Below are 11,139 nucleotides of genomic sequence, written 5' to 3'. Positions count from 1 at the left end.
GAATTTGATGGAACTCATTTTATTTGTTCAAGACAACTTTTTGCTGGATACGACGTGCAGGGGTAAGGTAATTATCAGCACTGTTGCGTAGCACTAGGGTTTCATATGTGACATCAGGGAAATATTGTAACAGCTGGTTGTATGTTAGCCTGGTGCTCCGAAGTGTTTTTTAGCTAACTTGACAACAAGTAAGCTCTGTCTCTTTGTAAGTAGTTTAATAGCCGTTCATATTTAGCTCAGCTGATAGACCAGTGCTCTAAGACAGGTCCGTAATGTGTAACGTCAGTAAATCCTGGTTAGCTATGTCCTGTCAGTCACCTACCAAGTAGAGCTAACGTAAACTCACTCTTCATTTTATTGATAGACTCTCAAGTTTGAACAGACCACTGCAGAATAACTGCTGCATGTAGGTTGGAATGGACATTCTCACTAACAGTTTAGCCCCAGTGTTAAAGTAATATAGCCCTAGCTAAAGGCTAGCCAGCCTTTTGCTCTTCTGTCCTTTTTCTGTCTGACAGTAGGGCTCCTATGTCCACCATCACAACAAAATGAATCCCAGAAATCATTTTTAGCAGAGAAAAACACAGATATTGGTGTTTTATCTCTTCTCACTACTAAACTTTATCATCTGGCGTGGTGTTGTCACAGAGACCTAGACATGCTGTAGATCAATCCAGTCCTAGACGACCTGAACTGGAAACTAAGAAGTAGCAGTTTAAAATAACCTGTAACTAGCAATATAAGAACTGATAATCTCATGTTTAAGTGTGATCAGGCATATATCTAGAAGGGAGACTTTTGAAAGATTACTATCAAACTCCTCACAGCTCCTTTAATTACACAAGAACAGACATAGACTATGCACAAATCAGCATGGTAACAGGCAATACACAGTACAGAGGACACAATAGATAGAGAAGTGCAATGTTAAAAAAGAAACACATTTAAACAGGTGAAACGCAATCAAAAGCAAAGAAATATAAGCGGGTGTTTATTACAGCCTCAAATGGCTCACCTGTCTAATCATGTGGATGATTGAAATTTCAGACAGGCAAAATAGGGAACACAAAGGCTGTCAGTTTTGTAAGAGGTGGGTATTTTATTTAATTGATCTTTTTTGATGAAGAATAAAAGCAAACAATAATTCTCTTTACAATTTAAGGTAAATCAAGGTCACACTGTTGTGTCTGGAGCTGCAAACTCAACAAACATGTAATCTGTGGGAGTGTTTACCTGGAGAGTTATTAGCAAACCTCTCCATCATGCTGGGTTGAAAATGAAGAAATACCGGCATAGGAAATAAGTCTGGCAGCAAATTTAACCCATTCCCCAATAATTGCAAAGAAAATTATCATCGCCCAATACTAACAGGTATACGTCTAGCAGACGGCTGTAATTTATCTCTTAAATGGAGGGCATATTTAATCAACAAGTTTTAACCCACATATCAAGTTAAGTGATATGTAGGAGTTATTCTTCCATTTTAAAAGAGAATTTGAATCTAATGTAGTGTTTGGAGAAGAGTAGGCTTTGTAAGAGACAAAAATGATATGATGGATTTTTCTCCCCCATTGTAACTTCCCTTAGACTGTGGGAGTCAGTAATATTTCACGGGCTCTTTGCACAAAATACTTAATAAATCAGCAGGGGTCTGTAACTACTGCTGCTCAAAGACATTCACTTCATCGTTAAATCAAAGAACGCTTTACTTAAATTCCAAGCTGTCGGAACTGGCAGGCTGCTATGTTTGTGAACAGTGGATTCTCAGAGATAAACAAGCACCAGGCACACAAGTGACAACCAGATTTACCTTCAGAGAGACAATCCACCTATATGACTGATAGCAAGAGGCACATCTGGAAGAGTTCAGAGTAAAAGTGACACACTCAGTGTCCTGATAATCAATGACAATGAGCTGGCAGACATAAAGAGAGGACCATGAAACTAAAACAGCTTGATACAACTCATGCATGATTCAGTCATAATTAATGACTGTGCTTTTCCTACTGTTACCTTTGAAACTGTCTTGCATAAAGCCTTTTAGTTAACTTTTGGCTTTGATGAGCAGTCAGGCAAGTGATACACACTGCATTAATGTCATATCAGAATCAACAATTGCTTAACCTTGTTGTCAATACCATCATCTAAAGGTGTTGTCAGAAAATAATGAATGATGATTTTGCCGTGTCATAAAACGCAGACATCTGTAGATGTGCACTAGTGGCAAGGAGCACACATTTGCAACATGATGTGACCTGATGTGAAAAGAAGCAATTTGTCTATTTGTATGAGTTCAGCTATGTCAGCACCAGTTGGCATGAATCTGCTGACAGAAACCAACGGAATACGAAGCAGTGCAATGAAAAGGTGTGATCAGAGTTAACATGCCAGTTGAAAAAGATGCGTGTTGAGACTGGAGAGAGATCCAGGGTTTCTGATGTCTGGTGGGACTGAGTTCCAGAGACAGGGGGTCAGAGTGGCTGAAGGCCCTAGACCCCATGCTGGTCAGGAATTGGATGGTGTGGAGAGATAAATAGAGGAGGACCCGAAAGTGCAGGTGGGTGTGTTGACATGCAGAATTTAGAGAGATATGGAGGCGCAAGGTTATAGACGGCCTTAAAGGTGAAGATCAGAATCTTGGAATCAATGCAATATGTGATTGGTAGCAAGTGAAGGAAAGGAGGGATGTGATTAATGGCAAGGCTTCTGATGATGCTGTGAGCAGAAGAGTTATGGATCACTTGAAGTTTATGGATGGATTTGAGAGGGAGACCAAAAAGAAGAAAATCAGAGTAATCAATGTGGGATGCAACCAGGGTGTGAACGAGAATGGCAGAACTGTTAGGTGTGAGGATTTACGCTATGTAGATGGAAATATGCTGACCAAGTGACATTTTTGATGTGAGCTTGGAATAGCAGTGTGCTGTCGATGATGGCACCTAGATCCTTAACCGGGGGGGCTAGAGAGTAGAGTTGTCAAAGTTAAGTGACAAATTATAAAGATCTGATATCGTGAATTTGATGCCGATGAGAAGAACCTCAGTTCTATCACCAATTGGTATCAGAAAACTTCAGGTGAGCCAGAATTTGATTTTACGAAGACAATTAGAAAGGGCAGTGAGGATATAGAATTGGTTGACAGGTAAAGCTGGGTGTCATCTGCCAAGCAAGTGAAACCTGTTTTATATTTTTAGAAAATATGGCCATGACAAAGTTTAAACAGAAATAGAAGAGGCCTCAGGACAGAACCATGGGGAACTCCTGTAGTGCAATGGCTGGGACTTAAAGTTAAGAGATGAATGAACTGAGTGTGGCCATAGAGATAAGATTAAAAACAGTTTACGGGTGCATCTGTAACTCTACTTGGGGTTAATCTTTTAAGAAGTATGCTGAGAGAAATAATGTCAAAAAGGAAAGCAACCAGTCAGAAATTGTTTGTAGATTTATAGATTATTGAAGTCATTAGTCTGCACCAGGTTATGTAAGTATAGGAGTTACGGTTGCTTGTTTTAAGGTGAAGGGAACAACACCAAAGGTGAGACAGGAATGTATGATTATGGAAGTCATGGAAGACAAGGAGGGCAGGCAGGCTTTAACTGAGAATTGGTAGAGTGCAGATGAGAAGCAAAGGATTCTCATGTTTGTAGTTGGTTGTTTACAATTCAATTGAGGTGGTTCTTACGGTAGAGGACTTTCCTTGAAACAAAGAATGTTGTGGTGATGTGTTTCTTTATTGAACAAAAATTCCAGTTTTATTATAAAGATGTTCCAAAAGATGGGCTTTACACCTTTAAAAACCTGTATTTTTATTTTCTCACGTAAAATGGTTTGGTAGTCACAACCACCAGGATACAATGTCCCAGTATACTTAGAGACTGTCACCTTTCATGAATGAAAAGTGAATGTCATAAATATTTTCTCTAACCTCTGATATCCAACAGGGTGACTTGACCTTATCATTCAGGGTTACATTAAGATTCAATTTTCTGCTGTGTTCCAGCCAAAGGTCCAAAGGTCAACAGTGAAATGATATAATCAATATCTAAATGGAGACACATTGGGAGGTGATGACCTGTAGTGGCAGAGGAGGATATAGGCTAATATTAATGGTTTTATTGATATTCCAAGTCATCTTGAAAGACAAACACTTACAACCCTCTCCCAGATGCACTTCACCGTCTCACCCATGGGAAACGTATCACTGAACCATTTGGTGGGGGTTTAGTCTTATGAGTCTTGTTGGAGTTGATTTTTGCTTTTTTCAAACATTGAAGCTTCAGAGATAAGAGTTTGGAAAAGAGGCTGAAGCTGGGAAATGAATTAGTACGTCTTGGCAAGCAATTATCCCCTAAACACACAGCTGAAACTGTTCATTTGAACTCATCCAACCTCTGATGGTGTGGTCAAAGGGTGAGTTAAAACCGCTGCCTGTGAGATAAAATTCAAAACCAATCAGAGCTGAACCCATTCATATCCATTATACTCTGAACCGGATCGATAGTGACAAGGTCTGCAGCTCATCGCTCTGCAGCTGTCAGCAGGGGAAGCCCTAATCTATGGCAAAATGGGCGGCCACCAGCACAGGCTGAGGCAGGATTGTATAAATGAAACATGGATGTTTATCAAGCAAGGAGAAGATTTATTTAGATATGTGTGTGATTAAGTGTTTGATGTTTCTCTTTGAACACAATGTGAGCCAGGGCTTTATCAGATGGGAGGGGCAGCTGACTGTGCGTGTATGTCTGCTTGTGCGTGTGAGAATGTGCATATGCGTTGTCTCTTTCCCCCTTTATGGCGTTAGAAACTCTTTTTTTTTTCCTTATTTAAAGCATGTTGCTTTGGTACCCCCTGAGCTTTGCAAACCCCTGGGTGGTCGATATGGCCTAGTTTTTGAATTTCCTGCTGCACACAGCGAGGCACACACAAACAACTGGCACACATACAATGCACCGTCAGCCCCACTTGCAATAGTACGCACACACACGGCAATACAAACCTTGTAAGCGAATCAATTGAACATGTATGATGGGGCTTTATTTTTTTCCCCTTTTTCACTCCAGAGAGGACAAGAAAAGCATCTGAATAGGGGTAAGAAAGGATGAAGGGATAAGGGAGGGTAGGTGGGGGGAATGTGGAAGGGGATAAAATTTAATAATGTGTCACAGTTTATGGAGTCGAGCCAAGACACATGCTGTGAATAATCTGTGGCGGGTTTTTTTCGCTGAGCCGGTTGTTGTAGCATTAAAAATATAATGCCAAATATGTCTGGCTTGCCTTAATGAAGACAGCCCTGGGGGATGGATAATTAAAAGGAAAGGATGAGAAGTTTGCTTCTATATAGCTTCAGTAGCAACCCAATGGGTCTTACTCACGGCTTAAGGGTCGATTATTGAGACCTTGCCAACCCGGGGACCCTATCATTGCTAACAAGATCTTCTGTTTGTGCGGAGTTGCATCAAATAAGCATCAATTGACCTCAAAGTTCATGCAACTGAGGTGAAGACTCCACTCTTCTTGTCTTTCCTCCTGGGTCCACAACTGTTTTATACTCAGCAAAGAACATGAGTAGTCCAATCCTGCATAAGAAAAAAAAAGTAGGCAAAAAAAGATCCTCTTATTATTTTGGCTGGATCGTGAAAGGGAATACAAATGGACAGATAGATACAGATATAACAGCAGGTGCATAGTAATACAATTCATCACCTCAAAATCCAGGTTTAGGCCTAAATCTACTGAAGTGTTGAGTCCCAGAGAGTCTTGAATAAACCACTCTGAATCCAGCGTAGATTTCACAAGAAAAGTGAGAAACTTTAAATCCACAAAGCTCAGGTTTTATAACGTGCACTTCTCGACCTTTTGAGTGACTTCCTCTGCGTGCCCTCTGCAAGGAGAAATGAAAACGATCTGATTGATCAACCAATTATCTAGGTGACCAGTTGACTCATTGATTCATTGTATAGGGAAGTATCTTGTCACTTTGAGCAAACACTTCCATCTGGTGAACATTTCAACACACAGAAATCAATCAGAGTTGTACACAATGCACAACAAGCATGGATCGATATTCTAACATTTATGCATCATGCACACATTACAAAAAACACTACAATGAATCTGGATACATATACATACAGATACACTGAGTTACACAAGTACAAAGCTGACACACACACACACACACACACACACACAAGGAAACATACACACACATTTCATCCCACATGCTCTTTAAATAGAGAGCAGGATGTTGCAGACATTCGGGTGCATGAACAAACAAGAGATGCTCCTCGAAAGAGAGTAAGATAGAGAGAAAGAGAGAAGGAGGGATGGATGAGAGACAGAGGGAGGGAGAGGAAATGGGAGAGTGAGGGGTAGGTGGACAGATGAAGCGGTGACTCAGGAATGAGATGTGAAAAGAAAAGATCAGCACTTGGAATAATTCTCCTTTTTTTCTTCCTCTCTCATTCTCCCTGTGGACGGGAACTGTAGCATAAGACTGACATGGATCTAACCCAGGACTTTGCCCCCTTTTCCCACCCACTTCTTTTTTCTTTTCTTGACCTACCTCTTTTCCTTTATTTCCCATTTTTGGGTCCTAGTGCAGCAGAGTGTCCAGAAGTCTTCCAATTTCTCTATTTTGATGGCAGCAGTCACCGAGTGGTCAAGACTGCACTTAATAAAAGAAAGAATGTTCAGGAAATGGGACCCAAACCTCCTGCCTGTGTGATTTGTGATATGGAAGTGGAATAGAAAAGTGAAATAGGAACATTTCAAGTCTAATAAAATACTACATCAGTTGGCACTGAGCCACACACACCAAAAATGAATCAATTTGAAATGAAATATAACGCCTACACAGTTTTTTGTGGATTTCTTGTTAGTGTTGTTTTATCTCTGTAACGATGCTGTAGTATTTGAGAAGAGGACAGAGGCCAGAGAGTTCCCAAGTAAAGAACTCCATCTTTCCACAAGATGTGCTACCTTCATGCATCTATTAGAAGCCCTTTCATTTCACACTAATCGTGTTTAACGAACAGTTGTTTAATGTTTTTTTCTTACATTAAAAGCAATTTTTGCATATTCTTGTGAAAATCTTTCCACATTAAGGACAAAGCAAATTGACACTTATTCTATATCATCCTACATTGTGAGGTATGGATTTGGCATGTGAAAATGTCTTGGCTCTTGATTCAGTCTACAGTTTTCTGATAACTTACTTCTGAGTGTGATTTCAGAGGACTTTCTCTTATGTCCTTTATTGTTTATGGTCTTATTGCAACCTGACATGAAAGAGTGTATTGGAAGTTAAGAATGACATCTGCCAATGTTGGTTCGACTCTTCAGTCTTTCTGTGTGTGTAGTCTGCATGTTCTCCTTATCCGTGCTGAGGCTTCCCAGGTCCAAAAACACAATAATTGGGTTGATTGGTCACTCTGAATTGCCCGTCGGTGTACATGAATGTTTATTTGTGTACCCTGCCTTGCACCTAATGAAAGCTGGGATATGCTCCAGCCCATCATGACCCCGAAAGAGGAAAGCAGCGAAGATGGATCTGCCATTTTTTCTGCAACATTTGAAGTATGTTTGTGGAGATTAGGATATTCATCAAACAGAGGTTGCTTCAATCTGAAATTGGACCATCAACAACTCTCTTGTCTCCTTGAAGTAATGTCATATTTAAAGTATTTGGAAAATGGGTTACATATAACGCCTGTGGTATTCCTTGGCTTTTTCTTCTTTGCTAACATATGAGTTCTTGATTGTATTACTTTTTACTAATATTACTAGTAATACTATTGCAGCGGCAGCTTATCGTGTTTAGCATTTGAGTCTAAAACAAATCCCACAACAGGGAAAATATCATATTGTATAGTATTGTATAGTATTGTATTGTCTAAGATCATAGCATATCGAGTTTCTTATCTTAATGTGTCATATTGTGTGGGATCACACCAAGTCTTAGAACACAGTGAGCTGTAGAGTATTGTGTCTAATCTTTTATCACATGTATCTGTCTATCTTATCTTGTCCTGTTGCATTGAAAGGTGTCATATCACCTTGCTGTATCATAGTGTGTCATTTGCAGTTTTATTCTAACTAGGGACGCACGATGTTGGATTTTTGCCGATATCTGATATGCCGATATATCGAAACCCCTTTTGACCGATACCGATACCAATAATCACAAGTTTGTTTGTTTTTTTTCACTGTAAAGAAAGCTAAGTCTATCCTATACTGGAATTTATATGTTACTCTTATTGTAACAGTCTTATTTGTTTAAGAAACACACATAAAACAAGACAAAAAACATTTGATTTTACCATAAATAAGAAATGTATTATTTTTTCAAACTCAAGACATTCAGTATTAAAATACAGAAAAATAATTTCTTTAGATCACATGAACTTTAAATGTACAATGCATTTTTAAACATAATCAAGTTGCATTTGATTATTTTAGAGCTACTGTAACAACCTGGTGACAGACACAGAGCTTTGCAGTGCAAATAAATGAAGTTCTACATTTTATTTAAGGAGCTTATTTTTCAGATGGAAAATAATAATAATCCTAACTGAATAGCACCTTATCGGCTGTGCCTAGCGGCAGAAATTGTCATATCTGCCGATACCGATAAACGCGTTTTTAAGCTTTCATCAGCCGATACTGATATTGTGCCGATAATATCGTGCATCCCTAATTCTAACCTCTGACATTGTCGCATATTGTATTTTTTATCTTTTTTTATCATAGTGTACAATATTATGCGTTCGATTATATAAATGTATTGCATGGTATTGTATTTCTAGTACTGTATCCTAGCGGCAAGTTCTGGTCTGAAAACATGAAGCCTTTGTGGAAGTCCCAAAAATCGCAGTTCACTGAGTGTCCACTTGAGGCTGACTGCAGAAAGACCAGAAACCACATCAAACCACAGCATTGAAAATATATTTAGAGCCTGATATATATATAAAAAAAGATGATTTCTCTAGTTTCTTACACATCATAACAGAAGTTATCTTTTCTAACCAGCAGTTAAGAGGTTATTAAGATCACAAGGTCGCCCAATCAGAGGCACAGGACACCTGACGGACAGGTTAAGCAACCCGCTGCTGTCAGTGAGGACGCTCAAAGTTAACCTCTTGAGTCAGCAGTTTCAATATGGCCTCTGCCGACAAAAGGCTTGGTTACTCTGTATCAGGAGCATGTGGGTGATGTCACAGATCACCCACATCCATATATTACAGTCTCTGATTTTATCGTATCCCATCATACATACAACAAATAGATGACACGCCACGTCATAGAAGTCACTTGTCCTGTAAACATCTTAAGCTTCCTATTTTGTGAAATGACCAATCATAGTTTGGAAGACCAGAGTACGAACTGAATTTAATACCCCAAATCATGACCCTATAGATATCCATATGTTGTTGTCATCTGTTTCAAGAAATTAATAAAAGCATAAATTATACACAAGTGATATTTGTATGGACTGTGTGTGAAACAGTAGTTCAGCACCGATTTTAAACACTTTGGTAAAATGCAACTCTGCACTGAGTGTTTGAAGGTATTCATCTAAACATTCATTTTACGCTAATGGAGCTTTGCATTCCTGTATTCTTCTGTGTGAAATGAGAACAAAATCTGCCGCAGTACATTTATAGAAATAGAACAGGAACTCGGATTTGGGGATTTTCACCAAATTAATGTGTGAATGATAAACACTGCAAGTACTGTGAGTCTCTGGGGATTCCTCCACCACCTGAGGTACGTCTGGATGCAAGCCAATAAAATCCCAGGTCAGCTCTTGAAAGCATCTTTGAGGAGTACTTTGCAGAGAATGAAGAGGCTGCAGTTTGAAGTCTTTCACTCTCTTCATTCTTTCATTTCAAATTAAAATTCTTTTTATTATTCATGCAAATTATGTAGTTTGAAGATTTTATAAATTAACACACTATCTTTCATTGTCAACCCTCGTCTTAAAATAACTTTAAACGAAATCCTAAACGTGAGGCTTTTCAGTGCCTTTGTAGAACTGATATGTTTTTAAAGACTTGTGATGTGTTCATGTGTCTTGTTCTCTGAAGCTCAGGGGTGATTTGTGATGTGTATCTTGACCTACTTGGAAAAAACTTTTAAGTGGAAGTTTGTTTAATTCAATTCTCTCAATGTGTCTGCTGCACCTCTGATCTCCCTCCCTCTTTCTCTCCCTCTCCCCCTCTCTCTCCTCCGGAGCTTATCTCGGTGCGCATCGTCAGCATCAGTTTGAAGTCAAATCTGACAGCCTGCTGCCTTGCCCGGTCCTTTCCCTCTCCCCGTCTCTTTCCCTCTCCGCTGGTCATCCCGTCTCGTTGGAGAGGTACAGACCCGGATTAGCGGGCTAATCGTGGGTAATTATTGATGTACTTTTTGGGTGGTGGGTGGGTTAGAAGAGGGAGGGGGAGGTTGACCTCGATTGCCGCCCGGGATGAGTGAGTCTTCTCTCGGCTGCCGTGCTTTTCTCTCAGTGTGGTCTTCTTACCTTTTCTTCTCTTTGCAGTTGTGTCGGGACTGTGGGAGCGCGTCTGGCTTCAACTTGGGGTGAAGAAAGACAGAGGAAACTCCTCGGGATTCTCCGTACAACGAGCTCTAATCCGGATATTTTGGTGAGTACACTTTTAACGAAATTGTTGCTTTCGATTCACCTCATTTTCTCCTTGTAGAGCAAAAGTGGTCATTGACTTGGTTGGTGTAAATAACCCGGGTACTTTTGAGCTCTTCAAACATTGAAAGCAGCGTTCCATGATTGTTTCCTCGCGCTGGAAGCTAAACAGGAGCGCGTGCACGGTGATGTTAGCAGCGCGGCTCGCTCGCTCCTCTCTTTCAAATTTCTTTTTCAACCCCCGTGGCAGCGAACTTCTCGCTTATTACGCATTGAATTAAACGTGTCCAATTGCGACTATTACCAGTCAGTATTCTTCTCACGCAGGGGTGAAGAAGAGAGTAAAACACAGCCGGTCGGGGTGAGGAAGGGGAAGAAGGGGGGGAGTGATTAGGTGAGGAGTGTGAGAAGAAAGAAACATTTTAAGGGATCCCTCAGGGATGCGCTGCTTTCTTTTCCTTTATGAGAGGATTTTATTAGTCTTTTATTTCCTACAA

At 40.0% G+C, this 11,139-nt stretch overlaps 1 protein-coding gene and 1 long non-coding RNA gene across 20 annotated transcripts in view; one reads left to right on the top strand and one right to left on the bottom strand.

The window, feature by feature from the left end:
• Positions 1 to 989: 989 nt before the first annotated feature.
• LOC141803525 (uncharacterized) lies at positions 990 to 10,817 on the bottom strand. Its single transcript, XR_012599572.1, has 3 exons — positions 10,523 to 10,817; positions 5,704 to 5,881; positions 990 to 5,576 (listed from the first exon to the last, which is right to left on the bottom strand). It is a non-coding gene; the product is annotated as an uncharacterized LOC141803525 (long non-coding RNA).
• ptprdb (protein tyrosine phosphatase receptor type Db) overlaps positions 10,219 to 11,139 on the top strand; it is a 185,919-nt gene continuing 184,998 nt past the window's right edge. For 7 of the 19 annotated variants that reach the window (XM_074687542.1, XM_074687600.1, XM_074687591.1 and 4 more), the window contains exons 1-2: positions 10,220 to 10,360; positions 10,541 to 10,646. The gene's annotated coding sequence lies outside the window, so the exon portion shown is untranslated. Of the gene's footprint in view, positions 10,392 to 10,540; positions 10,647 to 11,139 lie in introns of all 19 variants that reach the window. The other 12 variants (XM_074687509.1, XM_074687490.1, XM_074687481.1 and 9 more) reach the window with 4 other exon arrangements.

This window comes from Halichoeres trimaculatus, unplaced genomic scaffold (genome assembly GCF_033239565.1).
Source record: "Halichoeres trimaculatus isolate MK-OKI-2021-1 unplaced genomic scaffold, fHalTri1.1 fHalTri1_scaffold_2, whole genome shotgun sequence".
Taxonomy (NCBI): Eukaryota; Metazoa; Chordata; class Actinopteri; order Labriformes; family Labridae; genus Halichoeres; species Halichoeres trimaculatus.
The sequence above is the reverse complement of the archived record's forward strand: the minus strand, read 5'-3'. Positions and strand labels throughout refer to the sequence as shown.